This window comes from Triticum urartu, chromosome 5A (genome assembly GCF_056163025.1).
Source record: "Triticum urartu cultivar PI428250 chromosome 5A, HENAU_Tu73, whole genome shotgun sequence".
In the NCBI taxonomy this organism is placed as follows: domain Eukaryota; kingdom Viridiplantae; phylum Streptophyta; class Magnoliopsida; order Poales; family Poaceae; genus Triticum; species Triticum urartu.
Window position 1 is genome coordinate 164,059,205 of NC_141877.1, and position 23,365 is coordinate 164,082,569.

The 23,365-nt window shown below is 47.0% G+C and overlaps 2 long non-coding RNA genes across 5 annotated transcripts; both read left to right on the top strand.

Moving 5' to 3' along the window:
- Positions 1–807: 807 nt before the first annotated feature.
- LOC125508286 (uncharacterized) lies at positions 808–3,040 on the top strand. The gene is made up of 2 exons (XR_007283346.2): positions 808–1,619; positions 1,702–3,040. It is a non-coding gene; the product is annotated as an uncharacterized LOC125508286 (long non-coding RNA).
- Positions 3,041–4,284: 1,244 nt separating this feature from the next.
- LOC125555792 (uncharacterized) lies at positions 4,285–13,425 on the top strand. Of its 4 annotated transcripts, none has more exons than XR_015604239.1 (4): positions 4,285–4,870; positions 4,955–5,302; positions 6,084–12,908; positions 13,048–13,425. It is a non-coding gene; the product is annotated as an uncharacterized LOC125555792 (long non-coding RNA). The 4 variants fall into 4 exon arrangements; XR_015604241.1 differs by lacking the exon at positions 13,048–13,425 and having other exon boundaries at positions 6,084–11,881; positions 11,993–12,593; XR_015604240.1 differs by lacking the exon at positions 13,048–13,425 and having other exon boundaries at positions 4,286–4,870; positions 6,084–11,433; positions 11,724–12,593.
- Positions 13,426–23,365: the final 9,940 nt, after the last annotated feature.

Below are 23,365 nucleotides of genomic sequence, written 5' to 3' on the forward strand. Positions count from 1 at the left end.
ACCTCTTCTCTTCCTCTTCCGTTTCTCTCTGGTGCCATCCTAGATCTCGGGACGAGATCCTCTCGTAGTGGTGGAGGGTCGTGACGCCCCGAGACCATTGCGCCAGGTGTCTCCCAGTTATTCGCCGTCGTTGCCATGTCATTTGCCTGCGTGTTTCATTTCATCATGTCATCATGTGCATTGCATCATCTTGTTTTCAAAACTTGCATCCGTCCGGGTTCCCCAGTTTCGTCCGTTGTCCGTTCTGAGCCCAGACACACTTGCACGCGCCCGCGGCACGTCCGAAATACTATTTTATAAGTGGCCGGAAAATATTCTCGGAATGGGTTGAAAGTTGGCGTGCGGTGTTTTTTTGTTGTTAGTAGGTCGCCTGCCAAGTTTCATCGCATTCGGAGTTCGTTTGATAGCCCAACGGATAACTATAGCGACAATATAGTCGGTCAAACGTCGGACGTTTTTGGTCTCCGAAAACAGTTGCCGGGTCTCTCTCTTCTCTTCTCTTAGCCCAAGGCTTTCTGCACAGCCCACTACCACTCACCGCCAGGCCCAACCTAACCTCTCTCATCAGCCCACGGCCCTCCTCGCGCCCGTCCGAAAGTTGTCCCGAACCCGACCCGGGCAGTCATCACCGTTGGGTCCGGATCATCCCCTAACATCTACAAAACATCTCTATTTTTCTTTTTGGACTCCCTACCTATTTGATTCTGAACCGTCCGATTACGATCGAAGGGTCTATTCTAACAACGCGCCTTAAGACCTTATTCTGCACATCAACCGTCCTATTCTGATAACACCTCACTACCCGCGAACTGAACCACAACAAAAAATCCCACGCTCACCTTCACCCCACCTCCCTCATGACAACCACCTCGCCCACTCCCCTGATTCCAAACCCCACCTACCACCACCTTCTACCGGAGTGCCACCCCAGGCCGCCGCCACCCCACCCCACCCCTGTCCTCCTTCTACCGACGCCGTTGCCGAAGCACCTCCCAAGGTCGCTACCCCGCCGCCCGGCCCCCGTCCACTTCCTACCAGCGCCGCCACGCCACACCTTTCGGCCACCCGCATCCCGGCGCCGATGGATAGGGGCTCCCCGCACCCCGCCACAACTGGCCGCGACCTTCAGCCCCTCGTTGGCAAGCTATGGTGGTCCTCACGCCCCACATGGCACCTACCACCACGAGACAGATCCAGGCCACGGCAGCCCCCCAGTGCCGGATCCAGGCCACGGCGGCCCCCCACCGCCGGATCCAGGCCATGGCGGCCCCCTCACAACGCCCCGCCGCCGGATCCGGTACCCCACGTTGCCCCTCCGCCAACCAGCGGGCATGGCCTTCCCGTCCATGCGCCTCCACAACCACCCCGCCATCCCACTTTGGGCCTCCTATGGTATGCTTCGTCAAGCCACCGGCGGCGGCGCCGTGCAGTCCATTGCATGGAAGCACGCAGCATGCCCATCTCGCCATTGAGTGGTTTGGGTAGTGCTCCACTGCAGGTCGGTTGCTGGAGGACGGCGGTGGTGACCTGCGGAGATGGGAGTTGGATGCCTGGTGCTGCTCCTGCGCCCTCCTCTTCTGCCCTTCGTCCACCCTTCTTCTCCTCCAAGGATAGGTCCGGTGAGCCTCCACCTCGACTCCCAACTCTACAGGTCCAACTTTGATGCGTGTGACCTTCTCTGATGTGTGCCTCACCCACCAGTGGGGCCCCACATCGCCGGCGTCAGCCTCCAACAAGTAGTGGCCCGAGCGTCCCCTCCCCTCCCCAGCCGGCAACTTCCAAGACGCCCCTTTCCTCTCTAAGCAGGCGGCCAAGCCAGGTGAGAAAAATGGACATGGCCACTGTATCCATGCTTTGCGTGCTGTGGTGCGCCCCTCCACCATGTGCAGTCCGGTTTTCTTCCAATAAGAGTCATCGTTCTCGAGCGCGAGCTCCTACTCTCCTCCGCTGTTTTGGGCTGGATGCCTATCACACCTAGAGTGAGCTACCGTGGCGTCCGGCTCTGCTGTGTAGTCCGCATCGCCAATGAAAAGCGTGCCCCCCGTTCCTTTTCTCCGTGATGAGCAATGCAAGGTCGTCGCTGGAGCAGTACGCTTGCCTCATCTCTCGCGAACCACTGCATCCCTTGCCAGCAGTTTGCTATGTTTCTCTCTTCTGTTCTTTGTGTATGAAAAATGGACTAACTTTTCTTTAATAGTTTGACCTTTCATGTTTTAGATTTTTGCTGTGCTCCCGGATGTGCAGTGCAGTGCACCCGAATCCCGTGAGCAGTGCGCCGTGCTCCCTGGTGTGGTTTATCCACGACAGCGTGCGGTGTCCATGTGCATTTTTGCAGTTCAGTGGATGGATGTTTCAGTGTCTTATGTTTATTGTCGTGCCCGTGGGGATGTATGCATGTTTGTAAAATGGGTGTGCCCGCGGTCCAGCGTGCTGCTAGCCTCCACTGTGCAGTACGACTGGGCGTGCCATGCGGTTCGACAGTGCTCTTATACACTTCGCTGATTTTGTGATTTCTAAAGAGAAAAAATGCAAATGAAGTACGCTATGGTTTGCTATTGAGGTTCATTTTACTCATTTTAGCAGGAAAAGATGAAGTGATGCAGTTCTGTTGGATTTCCCATAACTTAATTTTGTTGTTGTTGAAAACTCCACTTCATTAGTTCATTGTAAAAACTACAGCCGTGTAGTCCACAAACCACGGCCGTGCAGCTCAAACAAGCCCGCAATGAAGAGTCGTGCTTGTGTCTCTGATATTCGATGAACACAAGTGCACTGCAGCTCCTGTATGGTGGACTACGGAAGGTGTGGTGCGGTTGATGGACTGTTGAAGTTTGCCTGGGTCGTCGCTGCAGTACGGCTAGGTGTCGAAAGCTATTTTTTTGTTGATTTTTCAGGTTTTCAGAGACTGCAATTCATTATAAAAAAAATGTGGCATCTAGTTACCTTTGTAAAAAGCAATTTGTATGGCACCCATTTACTTTGCTAAATTGTCTGACGTTGTTCGGAACGCTAAAAAATTGTATAAAAATGCACATCATTAGTCTTCTCTCGGAGTGAGTGATGAAAAGACAAATTATGCAGCTCGCTTGCCTGTCCGATGCAGTGCGGTTTTCATTTTGAAGCAGTGTGGATGATCGTGTGATGTTGTTCATCCCGTAAATGCAAAAAAGTTGTTACGGAAACGAAAAAAAGTAATGTGGTTAACTTCTTGATAGTGTTGTGGTTTATTTAAAACCGATCTGAATTGCACTCTACTTTCTCGTCCTTCAAAAAATTACGTTTGAATAAAAGAAACCATGTAGTTCTCTTACCCGTCTGATGCAGTGCGGTTTTTCGTCCGTTGCAGTGCGGTTTTCAGTCGGTTGAAGTACCCACATCGATTTGGGTGTCGCGAAAAACAGAGTGTCCGCATTTTGGTAAATTTAAAACTGCTCTTAAACCGTAAGAAATTAGAGAGAGTGTTCTATATGAAAAAGTTGTGTCTCGTCGATATCTTTCCAACGGCATATCATTTGAATCATTTCGACGACCGGTTTGTAAAAATTTCGTGAAAAACGGTCGCTGCCATTTGTCGTCTGTCACACGATTTTCAAAATTAACTTAAAACTGTAAGGAAACTCAAAACTATTTCTACATGTGGAAGTTGCGTCTTGTCCATAGCTTTCCAACGACATATTACACGCCTCGTTTCGACAAATGGTTAAAAAAGTAGAGCGAAAATAGTACTGAAAATTTGAAAAACAGAATTCCGCGATTTAGTAAATTTGAAACTGCTCTTAAACCGTAATGAATTAGAGAAAGAAATACATATGAAAAAGATGCGCCTCGACGATATCTATCCAACGGTGTATCATTTGCTTCATTCCGACGAGCGGTTTAGAAAAAAAATGCGAAAAAGGCTCGCTGCCACTCGTTGTGGGTCGCACCATTTTCAAAACCGCTCTTAAACCGTGAGGAATCTCGAAAAGTGTTCAACATGGAGAAGTTGCGTCTAATCCATAGCTTTTCAACGATATATTACACGCCTCGTTCCGACAAACGGTTTAAAAACTAGAGCGAAAACAGTACCAGAAAAAACACTACGTGCAGTTTTTTGTCACAGGAAGTTCACTCGCTTCAGTACTACAGTGCTCTAGTTAAAGAAAGTGCAGTGCCCTCGCGTTAAGCATGCAGTACGAAAGTGTTATCAAAATAGTTATTCTGATAATATTATCAAAATAGACCGGCTGTATATATATATATATAAATATAAATATATATAATATATATTAGCCTATCCCTAGACCGAATCCCTAATTTCTAGGGATCCTCCTAGCCGTCGCCACCCACCTCGGGATCCCTTCCCTCGATCCCACAGTCTCCTTCTCGGATCCAACGCCTCCTCCTACTTTCTCCTCCTCGTTTCCGGCAGCAACCCAACCAGCACTCGAGGCCTCCCCTCGATCCAAATCCTCCCCGACCCTCTCCCTCGTTTTGCGTGCTTGACCAATCGGTCGCCCGAGCCCCGTGCTCCTCCATCCCACCTCGTCGGCTGACGACCGGCACCGTCGCCAGCGACCACGAGTTAAGCGCCCGCGCCCTGTCTCCTTTTCCGCCCCGTGCTTCTCTCTCTCACATCTCCTGGTCTCATTTTCTCCAGGGAACGGAAGGAAGCCGCCATGGCCTGGGCTCGATCTCAAGATCCCATCGTCACCGTCGTCTACAGCTACTGCCCCGCGGTTTTGCCCGCTGGTCGCCCGGCACCCCTCGCCGGAGCCTCCATGGACGCCAAGCCGCCAAGCCTCCCGAGCTCCTCGACCACAGCATCGCACGCCCGAACCCTGCGCTTGTCCTCGCAACCAGCTGCGTCGCCGAAGACCACCGTCAGCAGGTCCCTCTGCCGTTCCCCTCCTTCTCCTTCCTCCCTCCATCCCCTTCTCTGGTTCCTCAAGCTCTCTCTGTGCCTCTCTCATAGGAACCCCGCCGTGGATGCAAACTTCAAGCCACCACTGCTGCCACTCGAGAGCCATGCGCCAAATTCCCGCGCCGTCGGAGCCCGGCTTCGCACCATCTTCCTGTCGATCGCGAACTTGCGCTCGAGTTTTTCCTCTGCGGGCGCCGTCTGCATCACCCCTCGCTTCCCCCGCTCGCCCGACCGCGTGCGTTGACCACGCCCTGCTGCGTCTCGCCTCGATCTGGAGTTGGCCCAGCACCGCGCCCGTCAACCTCCAGATCCATCGGGTGGGCCACACCGCTGCAGGCCCAGCGGCGCCATATCCGCCAGCCCAAGCCGGCCTGCTGCACTGACCGGGCCAGGCCCATGGTGAGCGCCCCAGCGCCCAGCAGTTTCGCCCCGTGTCTTGTTTTTTTAGATCTGCGTTTCAGCTTTTTCCAGAGTTTGTCAGTTTTACAAAAAATCCCTTGAACTTCATGCATATCTTAATTCACAAACTAAGCATCACATGTAAAAACTTTATATATGAAAATGCTTAAAATTGTGTCTAGTTTCATAATATGTGACTTTCACCCATGTTTAAAATGTTTAAATTGCTGTTTTTGTAGATTTACTCTTATGCCATGTTAAAATGCTTTAATTCATAACTTAATAACCGTAGCTCCAAACCTAACAAAATTTATATGTAAATTGGGTAGAAAAATGCCTAGTTTAACATGGTGGCATTACTTTGCATGTTTAGCAACTCTAAAATATGGTTTAGGGCAGAACAGTACCAAATCCAATATATGCTCATGAGGAGTTTCCGGACTTGTTGTTTGTTGTTCCGGCCTCATTTAAACTTGCCTAGATAGGTAGTGTTCATATGTTTCACCCTTGCCATGTTAAACAACATTTAATATTGTTCGGTACATAAAAGAGATCGAACTAAATGACTTGAATGTGGTGTTCCGTCAATATGCAACTCGTTGCATATTGAGCTTCACTTAATTTGTAGGATTGTTTTGTGATTTTTGCCATGCCATGTTTCATTAAACCAGACATGCATCATACTTGGTTGTGCATCATGCCATGTTTATGTGATGGTTGTTTACTATGTTGTTTGCTTCTTTCCGGGTTACTTCTCACGTTAGCTTCGGTTTCGTTCCAGAGTTGTGAGGATCCGTTCATCTACGTCCGTTTGTCTTCTTCATGGACTCGTTCTTCTTCCTTGCGGGATCTCAGGAAAGATGACCATACCCTCGAAATCACTTCTATCTTTGCTTGCTAGTTGCTCGCTCTTTCTGCTATGCCGCGATACCTACCACTTGCTTTATCATGCCTCCCATATTGCCATGTTAAGCCTCTAACCCACCTTTCCTAGCAAACCATTGTTTGGCTATGTTACCGCTTTGCTTAGCCCCTCTTATAGCGTTGCTAGTTGCAGGTGAAGATGAAGTTTGTTCCATGTTGGAACATGGATATGTTGGGATATCACAATATCTCTTATTTAATTAATGCATCTATATACTTGGTAAAGGGTGGAAGGCTCGGCCTTATTCCTGGTGTTTTGTTCCACTCTTGCCACCCTAGTTTCCGTCATACCGGTGTTATGTTCCTTGATTTTGCGTTCCTTACACGGTTGGGTCTTATGGGGACCCCTTGAAAGTTCGCTTTGAATAAAACTCCTCCAGGAAGGCCCAACCTTGGTTTTACCATTTTCCTCACCACCACCTACTTTTCCTTGGGAGTCGCGCTCCCAAGGGTCATCTTTATTTTAAGCCCCTCTGGGACAGTGCTTGTCAAAGTGTTGGTCCGAACTAGAGTCCTTTGCAGCACCACATCGGGGAAACTTGAGGGTTGGTTTTAGTTGTATAGAGCGCTCATCCGGTGTTGCCCTGAGAACGAGATATGTGCAGCTCCTATTGGGATGTCGGTGCATCGGGCGGTCTTGCTGGTCTTGTTTTACCATTGTCGAAATGTCTTGTAACCGGGATTCCGAGTCTGATCGGATCTCCCTGGGAGAAGGAATATCCTTCGTTGACCGTGAGAGCTTGTGATGGGCTAAGTTGGGACACCCCTATAGGGTTTGAGCTTTCAAAAGCCGTGCCCGCGGTTATGGGCAGATGGGATTTTGTTAATGTCCGGTTGTAGAGAACTTGACACTTAACTTAATTAAAATGCATCAACCGCATGTGTAGCCGTGATGGTCTCTTTTCGGCGGAGTCCGGAAAGTGAACATGGCTTTGGTGTTATGCTTGGACATAAGTAGTTTCAGGATCACTTCTTGATCACTTCTAGTTTCACGACCGTTGCTTTGCTTCTCTTCTCGCTCTCATTTGCGTATCTTAGCCACCATATATGCTAGTGCTTGCTGCAGCTCCACCTCATTACCCCTCTCCTACCCATAAGCCTAAGTAGTCTTGATCTCGCGGGTGTGAGATTGCTGAGTCCCCGTGACTCACAGATAATTCCAAAATAGTTATAGGTGCCGATGATACCAGTGCAGGTGACACAACCCAGCTCAAGTGGGAGCTCGATGAAGTTCGTGTTCGTTGTGTTGTTTTGTTCCCAGTTGATCAGTAGTGGAGCCCAGTCGGGACGATCGGGGATCTATACATTAGGGGTTGTCTTTCTTTATTTGGTTCCATAGTCGGACCTTGATTGTATTCTGGATGATGTAATGCTATATTCATGTATTGTGTGAAGTGGCGATTGTAAGCCAACTCTTTATCCCATTCTTATTCAGTACATGGGATGTGTAAAGATTACCCCTCTTCCGACATGCCTACTATGCGGTTATGCCTCTAAGTCGTGCTCCGACACGTGGGAGATATAGCCGCATCATGGGTGTTGCAACAGCAAGGGCCACATGAGACTTCAGGAGTCTAGACTCCCCCTTGAGGCGCGGCGAACGGTGCTCGAGGTCCTGACGGGTGTCCTGTTAGCAGATGACTTGCCAAGGAAGAGTTGCCTTCTGTACCGCTACTTGAACAAGGAGACATTCGCTGAGCAGATGCATTCCTTCGTGCCCAGTCGGCCTCGTGGGGCCCCGTGAGAACCCCATCGTCGTGGTTCCTCTCCCTGTCGCTGGCATCGAGCTCGCCCCAAGTGTGGATGCAGGGGGGTGAGCACCGCTGGGGGCCGATGGTGAAGGTGTCGAGATGCTGATGCTGCCCAGGGCTCCCGAGGCTTCGTCCTCGGGGACTCGTGACTCTTGCTCTGGGGCGGCGGTTGAGGGGGCGACACAGCCCATGTCTCCTGAGGCCGTGGCTCCTAAGGCCTCGGCAGGTCACTGCGAGGCAGAGCATGATTGCTCCCCTCAGCTTGGCCCTCCTGAGGCTGCCCCTTCGAGCGCTTCTCCAACTGTGCCTCGTGCCGGCCGCCATGTCCAGCACTTTGGCCGGCTTTGCGTGGACTTCGAAGATCTCCGCAAGAGGAGGGTGTCCCCAAGCAGCGGCACCTTCGGGCCATTAAAATGGAGAAAGTACATTGCTGTTGACGATTAAGTACCTTATCTTGGTGATTCTCCGCATGCTGCTTCCCTTCCTGACGATGTCTCTTCAGGATCCCTTCTGCCAAGGCTGCGGAATATACTGAGAAGGAACCTCCTCTCGCCTCGTTTCTCCCGCTGAACTCGATCACTGCAAGCCCGCGCGCTGCTCACGGCATGGAGTCGACTGGGGAAGCCAGGCGGTCAACAAGGCGTCTTGAGCTCGCGCCTTCACTGTCTCTCCTTCGCGGCCTTGCTTGGAGTACAACAAGCGTGCCAAGGGTTCCACCCCTGGTCGTGGACGGCAGTTGGATGGCTTCGGTCTTGGGTTCCTCTTCAAGCAGCGGGCCTCCACTCGTTTGGGCTCCTCGCGAGGCCTGGCCCGCAACTGGGCGGGCGCCAGCTCCTAGCCCCCCACCGAAAGGGGATGAGCCGCTTCGGGCCCCATCCGCAGTCCCCGCGGCGGAGGACGGAGTCAACAACATGCTCGAGTCGGCGCAAGAAAGGAGCATCGTCCGCCACAAGCTCTTCAAGGAGGCGATGGGCGCGATGAACCGGCTTGGTGAACAGCTCGTGGATGTGGACGCGCACCTCGTGGCCGAGGGTCTTCGGCTGGTGGAGGAGCGGCATAAGCTGAAGGTGGCTATCAACCTCGGGTGCCACCAGCGTGAGCTCGATAATGCGAAGGCCGAGGCTTCCCTCGCTACCTCCCGTGAGGCCTGCTCTCGAGCTCTGGAGGAGGCTCGGGATGCTGACCGCCGTCGCGAGGTCATGGAGAAGCGCGCATGGGAGCTCCAAGCCTGGAGAGCCGTCTTGGATCAGCAAGTGGAGGCGCAGAGCCACCCTGGCGTCGTCGAGGGGGACACCTGCCGAAGAGGAAGAGATCCAGAAGCGCGAGGAGGCGCTGGCACTGGAAGCCGTGGAGCGTAGCCTTGAGCTCGAACGACTGGAGACGAGGGAGCGTCAAGTTGCCCAGGCGGAGGATGCTGTCGGCGCACGGGAGGCCAGTGCTTAGGAGGAGGTCGATCGCCGGCTGGCCGAGGCTCACGCGGGTCTTGAGGGTAGGCTTGACCTGAAGTTGAAGCTCGTGGAAGCTGAGGCCGCTGGTAGGACTGCTGCCCTCAAGTCCAGGTTGACCGAGGTGGAGCGACGCAAAGAGGCCACCGCAGCCGCCCTGGCCTCGGCGCAGGCCGAACTAGCCCCCGCCCGCGCCGAGCTCCTCCCTCTTCAACAACGGGTCGCTGGCGCCGAGTCCGTCGTGTGGCAGAACAGGGAGGAAGTGCTTCAGCGACGGACGCTGGAGCGTGTGCACGCCCCCATGCTCCAGGACCTCAGGAACAGGGCCAACATCGCGCTAGGCCACATCTGTGATGAGAATGCTCCTCATACCTACGTAAATGACTACGCCATCCACCTCCGCTTCTTCACCAACGTGGTGACGCACCTGGAGAACCGTTCCGAGAGGGCTCGTCAACTTGTTGAAGAGAGGAAACGCGGTCTGCTCGGGCCTGCGTTCTCCCGCGTCTTCAGCCATCTCCAGAACACCGACCCAACTTCGATTTTGACGCCGCCATCGCTCCTGGACCTGAGGCCATCCGGGGCTACCTGTCACGATGGGAGGAAGACAATGTGGATGCGCTGGTCAGGGCCTTCACTTCCGATGACGATGGGGTGGTGGTCGCGGTGGACGCGGGCGATGTGGTCGACGATAGTGATGGCGGCGTTGGTGAAGGTGATGGTGATGCCAGCGATGGTGGCAGTGATGCCAGCGACACATCTGAGGGGGATCCGGGGGACGCGGCGAGCGACATGTCTGACTGATCCCACGTTTCCCAGTTGTTTGTCCTGCACACAGAAGCTCGGGCGCAGCCCGCGCACCCCTACCTGGCGTGCCAAATGTCGGATCTCGGGTTCCGGCAAAACCCTCAAGGTTTGAACACTGGGGTGCATGCGAAGATCTCCCCCTACCGATCCACGTCCTAGCTTTGCTAAGATCTCACGGGCTAACTCGACAAAATCGCAACACAAAGGACACAAGATTTATATTGGTTCGGGCCACCATTGTGGTGTAATACCCTACTCCAGTGTGGTGTGGTGGATTGCCTCTTGGGCTGAGGACGGACACTACAAGGGGAAGAACAGCCTCCTTAGGCGAGGTGTTCTTGTGCTTGGTGGGTGTGAGGATGAGCTGAATCAGTTCCAGACTCGTTGCCTCCTACTGTGGTGGCTAATCCTATTTATAGAGGCCCTGGTCCTCTCCCCAAATATTGAGCGGGAAGGGAGCCAACAATGGCCAATTTGAAAGGGGACATCTAGTACAGCTTATCCTGACAAAAGCAGTCTTTGCCTGCAAAAGGCTCTGGTGGTGACGCCGCCTTGCGCTCCATGGTGACCTCCATCTTGCCATCCTGCTGGTCTTGACCTTGTTGCACTGATATGGAAACCTTTGCTTGACGTCTCGGTACTCCGTGCATGCGCTTGCTTCCCTAGCACCAAAGAGGAAACAAGGACACTGTGCACGCTGGCACCCGCCTGGCCTTGGTCGTCATGGCTCACGTCACTAGAACCTCGCGAGGTTTGTCTTGCCTTGGTCTCTCCGCCCCTCGCAAGCCAACCTGGTGAGGCCGCTCCTGAGGAGGTCTTGTGTCGTCCGCCTCACGAGGCTTGACCCCTCGTGAGGGTCTTGAGTTCTTGTTGGTGAAGATGGGCCGCACAGGCCCGCTCGCAGAGCCAAGCCATGGGCTGCAGGCAGGCAAGTCTGGGGAACCCCGTTCCCAGAACACCGATAGTGCCATCGCATGGATCGATTAGTGCAGGCCAAGCCTCCGCGTTGTCAACGGGATGGTGTCGTTTTATTGATTTATTAGTACACCTACTCATTAACATCACATCCGCTATGTGACTAGTTGTGTCAATGGATTTGCACCTCGATCCAGATTGCTTTCATGCAAAGCTTATCATGTTTACCTCTTGTGAAGGAATAGGCAGGCACATGAGAAGACCTGATCAAAGATGCTCATAGTCCGAGGTAAATACAACTTCCATGCAAGCTTTCAAATAGTTTTCTTTTCTTTTGAACACTGTAAATTTGTTTTAAAATTGGTGGTAACAAATTTGTTAAATTATTAGTGGGATAGACCCCCAACTAATAATATAAGAACAAGAGTAGGCTAGGAAAAAATATACAACATCATTAAGCAGCAGTATCATTGGAAAGATTGCACACTATTATTGAATACTGATGGTCATGACGCTAAGTACTTCTTCCTCCAGGCCTGAAAGAGATAACTAATTCTCCACCATCTCTTCCTTTCACAGTTAAAAACAATCTCAAGTAATCCTGCGACATGTCTCTCTCTTCGGGCACCTACCACCCAATGCAAGCTCACCCATGTCTCCCAAAACCAAGTTAGGGCATGGATCCGCTGTGCTAAAGGAGCTTATTGACTCAAAACCGTTTTCCTCATCTGTATTAGGTTCATTTTCTCAGAATATTTGGTTCTAATTTTTTCCTAGTGCGTTTATACTTGAATCCATACTAATTTTAGATTTGGGTTCAATTTGTTTTGTATCATGTGCTTGGATAGTGTTCTGCTCTCCAAGGATGCAGTCTTGGCTCTTCTCATATACAACCTATGGATACCTCTGGAGATTGGTGGGAGCATAATATTCTCACGTACAACCTATGGATACATAATTGACATCGGTCGGAGCATAACTATGCTCACGAGGCGAGCCTATAAATTAAACCTGCTACCTTAACAAACGCCAACAACAAGAATGAGCCTAATGTCAGTTGTCAATGTTGTCACTGGTCAAATTACTAATCAATTTTTGTATCCACAAAACATGTCAAAGACCCTATGTGGGAGAGTTAACATCGTTAATGGCCTACCCCAGTCTCCATTTCTAGCTAATGTTGTTGCTTGAATTGCTGATCCACCAGAGTCTCATGTTCAGGGGAGTTTCTTGCCAAGCTGCCATGTCCTAACAGTTGTATGTTAGGTCATGAATTTTCTTCTAACTCCTTTTCAGCTAGCAGATAGTGCAGATAGTTGTAGTGTGAAACACTTGACAATGTAGCTCTCTGTCGACTACTACAACATTGAGGGTTTCTGTTATAAAGCTGAATATCTATTTTTTCTGGGCAATTGGTATGCAAAAGCAAAGGCACGTTAGAAATACTAATGCTTCGGTATCTTTGTTGTTGCACTTCTGATTTTCTGTCAATTGTGTGTGACAAGTACCAAATTGTATGTTAAATAGATGATTTGTGAAATACTCGGTGCTATCAACTAGGAGTCATAGCACCGGTAGGGAAAGGGAAGTTATACTTTGTTCATTTTATATCTTCCAAACTGAAGACCACCTTTTAATGATGTTGTGTGTGGTGTCTTCAGGTGATCATTAAATCACAATGTACTTAACTTTGTTGCTTTGGCCCAGTTAAGAGGTCTCTATAATGATGGTCTTCTCTCTTTTCGAGAATGATGTCTTTCCATGGTGAGCGAAATAGATTTTAATGCTTTTATTAAACCAACCACAAATCTGAATGTGGTCATGTATTTACATAATGGTATGTAGCTGAGTTTGGTTGTTTTAACAAAAAAATAATGAATTTTGGTTTCTTATTCTTGCATAGTCATGTGGTGGAGAGCTTTTCTAATCTGAAATTTCGTGGAAATGCCAAGATGTGTGGAGCGTTTACCGTCCTATGGTGATCTTAAGAGAAATTTAGATACTAGGAGAAATTTTCCGTAATAATGTTTCTGATCAAGATGTGTCTGTTTAGGTAACTTGCATTGCATAATGACTATCCGAATACATTACCTTTAAGTTTGGTTTTATAATTTTTTTATGTTTTATTAATGGATGTTGGATCAACTTCGCACATGTACTATAATTTCATTCTGAAGGATAATCTAGCAGAAAAGTAAATGCAACATGTCATGTTGCTGCTCCAAATCTGTGTTTATTCATGTTTTCCTCCTATTATTTGTAAGATATTTACACATTTAAATTATCTATAGTATGTTTTAACCCTTATTCCAAATCAACAAGTATATATGTAGTAGTAGACTACAAAAATTGAATGCTAAATATAATGTGTTATGAGGTGCTTATTTTGGATGCATATAGTAAAAAATGGCAAGTATTTTCTGCTGCTATCTGGCAGTTCAATTTCACATTGCTTATGGATCCTAAACTTATACATGAAGCTTACGTGGGACTTTTTTTTCTTCTAATGGTACTACTTAATTTACCAAATATTTTTCATTCTGCAATTTATCATGTCCGCTTCTTTTCCTTTCCATTGTTTGTTACATGAAAATGCTTGCACTATACTGAGGAAAGTATAATTACCATGCTCCTGAGAAATAAGAATGTTATAGTATTGTTTAAATTTAATCATCTAATGATGTTTCTAATTATATTCAATGATGTTTCTAAAGATATGCTTACTTTTTGCCATATGCAAAATATATTGACAAAGTGTAAAGTGGATTACCGCCTCATGTTGATGGCATTGTCTCTAAACATTTAATATTGTTTCTCTTTAGTGATATTCCAAATAAATATATTTAGCCATCTAAGCCTAATTAGTTGTCATATTTTTGGCAACGAACATATTTACGGCTGAAATTACATTGGTTCACTTAGACACTGGCATGTATTTGTGTTTCCCAATGATCCAACTACCAGCTTCCGTAGCGTGTTCCTATTTATATACACATGTTTCAATTGTTATGTGCAAGTAGGCTCTTATAGAAAATATTAATATGTGGGTTACACCAAATATAATTTGTTTATATTGCATACACGTAAAATATATAGTCAAAAATGATAAAATATTATAACTAGCCCGTGCAAATGCACGGGTTGGCAACTAGTGTGACTAATGAGTTTGTTGTGGGATGATGCATTACGGAACGAGTAAAGAGACTTGCCGATAATGAGATTGAACTAGGGATGAAGATACCGACGATCGAATCTCAGGCAGTAACATACCAGTGACAAAGGGAATGACGTATGTTGTCATTGCGGTTTGGCCGATAAGGATCTTCGTAGAATATGCAGGAATCAATATGAGCATTCAGGTTCCGTTGTTGGTTATTGATCGGAGATGTGTCTCGATCATGTTTACATAGTTCTTGAACCCGTAGGGTCCTTACGCTTAATGTTCGATGATGATTCGTATTATGAGTTATGTGTTTTGGTGACCGAAGATTGTTTGGAGTCCCGGATGAGATCACAGACATGACGAGGAATCTCAAAATGGTCGAAAGGTAAACATTGACATATTTGACGTTGGTATTCGGACAACGGAATGGTTCCGGAATGTTTCGGGTATTTTTCGGAGTACCGGGAGGTTACAGGAACCCCCCGGGGAAGTAATGGGCCTACATGGGCCATAAGAGAGAGAGAGAGAGGGCAGCCCGCAAGGGGTGCCCCCCATGGGAGTCTGGATTGGGAAAGGGGAGGGGTGCGGCCCCCTTTCCTGCTCCCTCTCCCTCTCCTTCCCTTTTGCCCCTCTGAAAGAAAGGAAAGGGGGCGACTAGGATTGGGAGTCCTAGTCGGTTTCCCCCCACTTGGGCGCACCCCTAGGGTCAGCCTCCTCCCCTCCTCCTTTATATACGGGGGCAGGGGCACCCCCAAGCACAACAATTGTTTCTTTGCCATATGTGGTGCCCCCCTCCACAGTTTACTCCTCCGGTCATATTCTCGTAGTGCTTAGGCGAAGCCCTGCGCGGATCACATCACCATCACCGTCACCACGCCATCGTGCTGAGGAAACTCTCCCTCAACACTTTGTTGTATCAAGAGTTCAAGGGATGTCATCGAGGTAAATGTGTGCTGAACTCGGAGGTGTGGTATGTTCGGTACTTGATCGGTTGGATCGCGAAGACGTTCGACTACATCAATCACGTTAACCTAACGCTTCCGCTTTCGGTTTACAAGGGTACGTGGACACACTCTCCCCCTCTCACTGCTATGCATCTCCTAGATAGATCTTGCCTGGCCGTAGGAATTTTTTTGAATTGCATGCTACGTTCCCCAACAGGCTTGTCACATAGCGGTGCATCAAGGACATAATTCTTCTGTGCAACAATGAGAAAATCCTCAAGTTACGGACCCAGTCCATGTAGTTGCTACCATCATCTTTCAACTTAGCTTTCTCTATGAAAGCATTAAAATTCAGGGGAACGGTAGCTCGGGCCGTTGACCTACAACGTAGATATGCAAAACTATAAGACTGAGTGATGGCTCGTGTCTGTGTCAGTATTTCCCCTGAAGAGGAAGGGATGATGCAGCACAGGTACAGTAAGTATTTCCCTCAGTGATGAGACCAAGGTTATTGAACCAGTAGGAGAACCACACAACACTATGTAAACAGTACTTGCACACAAAGAACAAATACTTGCAACCCGACGCATCAAAGGGTTGCCAATCCCTCCCGGGAAAAATATAGATTAGTTTATAGTATATTGGATAAATAGATCTCGCGGAAACGCCAAATAAAATAAATAACAAAAAAATTCAGCAAGGTATTTTGGGTTTCTGGAATAATAGATCTGAAAATATAAGAGGCAAAAAATAGATCGGAAAGAAAATATGATAAAGAATAAACCCGGGGGCCGTAGATTTCACTAGTGGCTTCTCTCGAGAAAAATAGCATACGGCGGGTAAACAAATTACTATTGGGAAATTTATAGAGAGCCTCAAATAATTATGATGATATCGAGGCAATGATCATTATATAGGCATCACGTCTAAGATTAGTAGACCGACTCCTGCCTGCACCTACTACTATTACTCCACACATCGACCACTATCCAGCATGCATATCGTGTATTAAGTTCATAAAAACGGAGTAATGTAAAAAGAATGATGACATGATGTAGACAAGATCTATTCATGTACTCCCTCCGTCCAAAAATACTTGTCATCAAAATGGATAAAAGGAGATGTATCTAGACATATTTTAGCTCTAGATACATCCTTTTTATCCATTTTGATGACAAGTATTTTCGGACGGAGGGAGTAGGAATAGACCTCATCCTGTTATCCTTAATAGCAATGATACATATGTGTCATGTCCCCTTCTGTCACTGGGATTGAGAACCATAAGATTGAACCCATCACAAAGCACCTGTTCCCATGGCAAGAAAATTCGATCTAGTTGGCCTAACTAAACCAAAGATTCGAAGAAGAAATGCGAGACTATAAGAAATCATGCATATAAGAGATCAAAACTCAAATAACTTTCATGGATAAAAATAGATCTGATCATAAACTCAAAGTTCATCGGATCCCAACAAACAAACCGCAAAAAGAGTTACATCAAATAGATCTCCAAGAGAAAATTGTATTGCGAATCAAAAGAGAGAGAGGAAACCATCTAGCTACAGCCTACGGACCCGTAGGTCTACAATGAACTACTCACGCATCATCGAAGAGGCACCAATGAGGATCATGAACCCCTCCCTGATGGTGTCTAGATTGGATCTCATGGTTCTGGAACTCACAGCGACTGGAATTGTGTTTCGTTGACTCCCCTAGGGTTTTTGGATTTTCAGTGTATTTATAAGCCAAAAGGCAGTGCAAGAGGCCACCGAGGTGGGCACAACCCACCAGGGCACGCTTGGGCCCCCAAGTGCGCCCAGGTGGATTGTGCCCCCCTCGGGGCACCCCTCTGGTACTTCTTTGGTTCAAGTTGTTCCTTCTGGTCCAGAGAAAATCTCCCAAAAGTTTCGCTGCATTTGGACTCCGTTTGGTATTGATTTTCTGCAAAGTAAAAAAACAAGCAAAAAAACAGCAACTAGCACCGGGCACTATGTCAATAGGTTAGTCCCAAAAGATGATATAAAGTTGCTATAAAATGATTGTGAAACATCCAAGAATGATAATATAACAGCATGGAACAAGCAAAAGTTATAGATACGTTGGAGCTGTATCACTAAGTTCATGATAAATTAAGTTCAATTAAACAAATTACTAAAGAACTCCCACTTAAATAAATATCCCTCAATTATCTAAGTGATATGTGATCCAAATCAACTAACCCATGTACGATCATCACGTGAGATGGGGTAGTCATCAATGGTGAACATCTTTATGTTGATCATATCTACTATATGACTCATGTTTGACCTTTCGGTCTCTAGTGTTCCGAGACCATGTATGTACATGCTAGGCTCATCAAGTTTAACCCAAGTATTTTGCATCTGCAAAGCTATCTTACACCCGTTGTATGTGAACGTAGAGTCTATCACACCCAATCATCACGAGGTGCTTCGAAACTATGAACTTTGGCAACGGTGCATACTCGGGGAGAACACTTTTATCTTGAAATTTAGTGAATGGATCATATTATAATGCTAACGCCGTTTTAATCAAAATAAGATGCATAAAGGACAAAAATCACATGCAATCAAAATATGTGACATGATATGGCCATCATCATCTTTTGCTCTTGATCTCCATCTCCAAAGCATCGTTATGATCTGCATCGTCACTGGCTCGACACCTTGATCTCCATCATTGTGTCGGGGTCGTCCCGCCAACTATTGCTTCTACAACTATTGCTAACGCATAGCGATAAAGTAAAGAAATTACATGACGCTTGCATTTCATATAATAAAAAGACAACCCTAAGGCTCCTGTTGGTTTTCAATATTACAAAACATGATCATCTCATACAACAACATATATCACATCACGTCTTGACCATATCACATCACAACATGTCCTGCAGAAACAAGTTAGACATCCTCTACTTTGTTGTTGCAAGTTTTACGTGGCTCCTATAGGCTTCTAGGAAGAACCGTTCTTAACTACGCAAAAACCACAACGGTGATTATCAAGTTCGCTGTTTTAACCTTCTTCAAGGACAAACCATAGTAAAATTCGATTGAACTAAACTAGGAGAAACATACACCCACGAGCCACCTTTTATGCAAAACTAGTTGCGTGTCAGTCAGTGGAACCGGTCTCATGTGTGTGGACATGTAAGGGAGGTCTGGGCCGCTTCATCTCAAAATACCGCCGAATCAAAATAAGACGTTGGTGGTAAGAAGTATGACTATCACCACCGACAAATATTTATGTTCTACTTGTGCATATCATCTACGCATAGACCTGGCTCGGATGCCACCGTTGGGAAACGTTGCATGGAAAACAAAAAAAATTATACGCACACGCGAGATCTATCAAGGAAATGCATAGAAATGAGAGAGGAGCGTGTGTCTATGTACCCTCATAGACTGTAAGTGGAAGCGTTCAGTAACACGGTTGATGGAGTCAAACTTCTTCGCGATCCAACCGATCGATTACTGAACGTATGGCACCTCCACGTTCAGCTCGGTGACATCCGCGCCTTCTTGATCCAGCAAGACGACGAGGTATTGGATGAGTTTCGGCAGCACGACGACGTGGTGACGGTGATGGTGATGCTATCTCCGCAGGGCTTCGCCTAAGCACTATGAAAATATGACCGAGGGTGTAAATGGTGGAGGGGGGCGCTGCACATGGCTAAGAGATTGTCGTGGTTATGTGTGGCACCCCCGTCCCATACACACACACACACACAAACACACACACATATATATAGGTCGAGGAGAGGGGGGAGAGGCCAAGGGGCGCCCCAAGTAAGGCCGAATCCTACTTGGGGTCTTTCCAAATTGGCGCTCCCTTACCATATTTGTTGGAGGGGGGAAGGAAAGGGGGAGAGGAAATGAAGGGGGAGGCCGACTCCCCCCTTTCTTTCTCTCCCCATGGGCTACGGACTAGGAGCGGGGCACCATCCCTTTGTGGGCTGGGGTGCTCGCCCCTTTGGCCCATATGGCCCATTAACCTCCCGTGGGAGCCCGGAACCCCTTCCGTTGACCCGATTTCTACCCGGTACATCCTGAAACTCTTCCAGTGTCCAAATATCATAGTCCTATATATCAATCTTCACTACAAAAAATACACTTCCGTGATGATACGTGTTTGTCACAGTAGGTCGCATTTTCTGTCATGCATGTACATCCATGACGATTTTATGACAGAATCAAGATAGTCATACCTGTGCTGTCGTAGAAGTGTTCCATGACATTACCAAAATTATCATCACGGAAGTGTCCACTTCCATGACGATATATCATGCGTCACAGAAGTGCTTTCGTCAAGGGTGACCGATACGTGGCATCCACCGTAACGGAACGTCGTTATGCTATCGGGTCTGGTTTTGGATCCGATAACCCGTTAACAGCCTAGACCAATGGGGATTTTCCACGTCTAAAATCATCATTGGCTGGAGGAGACACGTGTTAGGTCCGCGTTGGCACAGGTGTCACTCATCCAATGGGCGAGACGCGCCTATGATATGTTGACATGTGGACCGACCCATCAAGTTTAAATGGGCCGGCCCAACTGAAGGCCCACAAGATTTTGCGGACCATAATGGGCCGGCCCAGCTAAAGGTCCACGAGATTTTGCGGACCATAATGGGCTGGCCCAGCTAAAGGCCCACAAGGTTTTGCGGGCCTTAATGGGCCGGCCCAGGTAAAGGCCCACAAGATTTTTGTGTGCCATAATGGGTCAGCCCAGCTAAAGGCCCACAAGGTTTTGCGTGCCTTAATGGGCCGGCCCAGATAAAGGCCCACAAGATTTTTGTGTGCCATAATGGGCCGGCCCAGGTAAAGGCCCACAAGATTCTTGCGGATCATAATGGGTCAGCCCAGCTAAAGGCCCACGAGATTTCACCGACATTAATGGGCCGGCCCAGCTGTAGGCCCACAAGATTTTGAGGACCCTAGTAGGCCGGCCTATTAACTGGCTGCCATGTTTTGGGCCAAATACCGGCCCATATTTGATCCGGTCTATTAATGGCCAGCCACGCTCCGGGCCTAATAGTGGCCCATATAAGATCCGGCCCGTTAAAAGCCTACCACATTCTGGGCCAAATTACGGCCCAGATCAGATCTGGCCCTTTAAGAGGCTTTGGGCTCAATTATGGCCCATATCAGATTCGGCCCGTCAACTGGACACTATGCTTTTGGGCCCACTTGCTAAAGGCCCACTTAGTAATTCGGCCTGATATTAGTTTTGGCCTGTTAAGGGCCCGTTTAACATTTCGGCCCTATATTAATTTCGGCCTATTAAAAGCCTGTCATATAGTTGGGCCTAACTACGGCCCGGTTTGCATCCGGCCTGCTCGCAGTAGATATCTGATTGGGCCAAACAAGGACCAAGACAATTTTGGCCTGTTAAAATTCCGTGATTTGATTCGCACAATCATGGCCCGGGGTTCATTTCGGGCTGCTACCGGCCCGTGAGCTCTTCAGCATGTTTCAGGCCCAACCTACATCGTGATTGCATGACGGCCCGATTATGTATCGTAATTTTACGGTCTTGCCGGTTTACTGCGAAGACAGGATATATATACAGTAAAATAACTGCAGCATCGTGAATAAGAAAAAACCTAGACTATACAATAAAGAAATTATGGCATATTACATCCACTAGGCATCAAAGTTCGCCACTATGATAATAAAGCACAAGAAGACAGTAGATTACATACACTGGGCATCAAAGATCGCCACCAGTGCAAATAAACACGCCGACAAAATAATATACAAAACCGACAGCACTTCAATAGAGTTCAAGAAAGGTTAGCCCTGCTGGGGAGCTGCAGCGCAAGCAGCTGAGCAGGATGATGAGACTGCGCTTGTTGAACACTTATATCTTCCTCACTCTGAAAGATAAACAAGCAGACAGATGACAGGTTTTGCACATAAAAGTATCAGTGCTGACAATTCATCACATTTCTTACTCACGAATAAAGTGACATAGTTTAAAATTGCATTAACACAATATGGTATTGTTCAGGTCAAGACATGGCAGGAAATGACATTGTGAAGGAGTTGGCAGCTTCACAACACCACTGGATTACAGATCAAGAACTCATAAGTATCACTGGTTAGTGTGCTGTCAATTTATACCATTTCAGATTGGCAAATAAAGAGAAGGTTTAAATAATAGTAGAATAATATGACATTGTTTATAGTTAAGACATTGCAGAATATGACATTGTGCTGTAGTGGGTAGGTTCACCACACCACTGGATTACGGATGAAGAACAGAAGCATACATGCAGTGCAAAAGAAGATCACTTGCTCTGTATAGTTTAATTTACATGGTATGAAGAAGGAACTTGGTTGTACAACTAAAAACTTAAATTGAGAAAGGACAAACTTTTGTTTATGAACTACATAATAAACTTTAAACAAGCAATTTGATGCAAACACCAAAAATAAATAGCTGTTGTAGTCATGCCTAACCAAATATATACAACAAAGCTTGAAGGCTTGAGATGGACAAACTTACATTATTGGTGAAGACATGCTCTATAAAGGCCTTGTCCATGATGATGGGGGGCAATTCAAGAAGTTTACCATAGAATCTTCTTCAAAAGCATTGCCTTTATTTTACATTTTGTTAAGAGTAAATATAGATGTGATAATATACGAAAAAATGGAGAATATTTAAGATAAGATGAAGAGTGATGCTACATAACCAAGTAGCTATAAATGTAAGTGCAGCGATACAGGCAAAAGGTACAGCCAAGAGCAATGCACAGTTAAACTTCTTCAGTACCAACCTTATGGTAAGAGTAAATATAGATCTGATGTGTAGAAAATGGAGGGCAAAGGAAAATAAGCTACAGAGTGATGGTACATGAACAACTGCCTGTCATTATAAGTACACTGATAAAGGACAGCATGTACTTACAAGAACAATGCAGAGCTAAAAAACATTGGCATTGGATATATTCTACACTAATGTAACCATTCATACAGATCAGATAATTTGGAGCGAATAATTGATAAGCAAGCTATCATGCATATTGCTGTCACATAATGAACCAGGTATGTATGCAAGTACAGTGATACAGGACAACAGGTACTAACAAGAGCAAAGCAGCGGGCAACATATTTGCGATATCCTATCATTCTTGTCAAAACGGAATTCTTCTTCGAGCAGATTTCCTGCAAAAAAGATCCGTAAGGCACATGCGGAAAAGTCGAAGTTCAAATTGTCATGTGATTTCATAGACAGTACCTCATCTTGGGAACGAGACCAGTGCATAAAAAGGTTTTTCCATTCAATGTCTTCTAAATTTAGCACAGGAGACTTCACCGGAAATTCGTTTATAGACTTGCCATCAAAGTGTGATTTCCTCAGGTAACACCGATACTGCTGCAATGCTTCCTCGAAAAGCACAAGCAAGCTTTGCTCGTCATGACTATCCAGATTGCCCCTCGCCTAGTTACAACAATGTAATGTAAATCATTCATGTGTTCAATCAGTAGAAAACAGGAAAATAATAACCATGAATAATAGCACTTACACGTAAGTTGGACAGGAAGATGTGAAAATGGTGTTTGTCTTCACAATAATCTTCCCATGATGGGAATATATGCATGTAGTCCTTAACAACATTGAAAGCATTATCTTCTAAACTGGGAATAAATGGAATGGGGTTCCAATCTACAGGAATTGGCCGTCTCTGCAGTTGGGATAGGTCTTCGGCCAGTGGACTTGCTGTACTTTTTGCTGGAGTGGGATTTTTCTATGGTACAACTAGTGCTATGGCAAATGAAATCGGTATACCTTTTGCTGGAGTGCAGGTCCTGTGTGGTGGGGCTAGTGGTGTGGCCAGTGAAGTATGGGTACAGTATGCTCATTGCCATTAACATGAAAAGTGACATTGCCTTTAGTGCAATCAATAATAGCCCCTGCAGTATTCAAAAAGGTTCTTCCAAGAATAATAGACATACTATCGTCCTCGGGAATATCAAGAATAACAAAGTCCGTTAAAATAGTAACATTTTCAACTACAACAAGCACATCCTCACAAATACCGACATGTATAGTAGTTGATTTATCAGCCATTTGCAAAGATATTTTAGTAG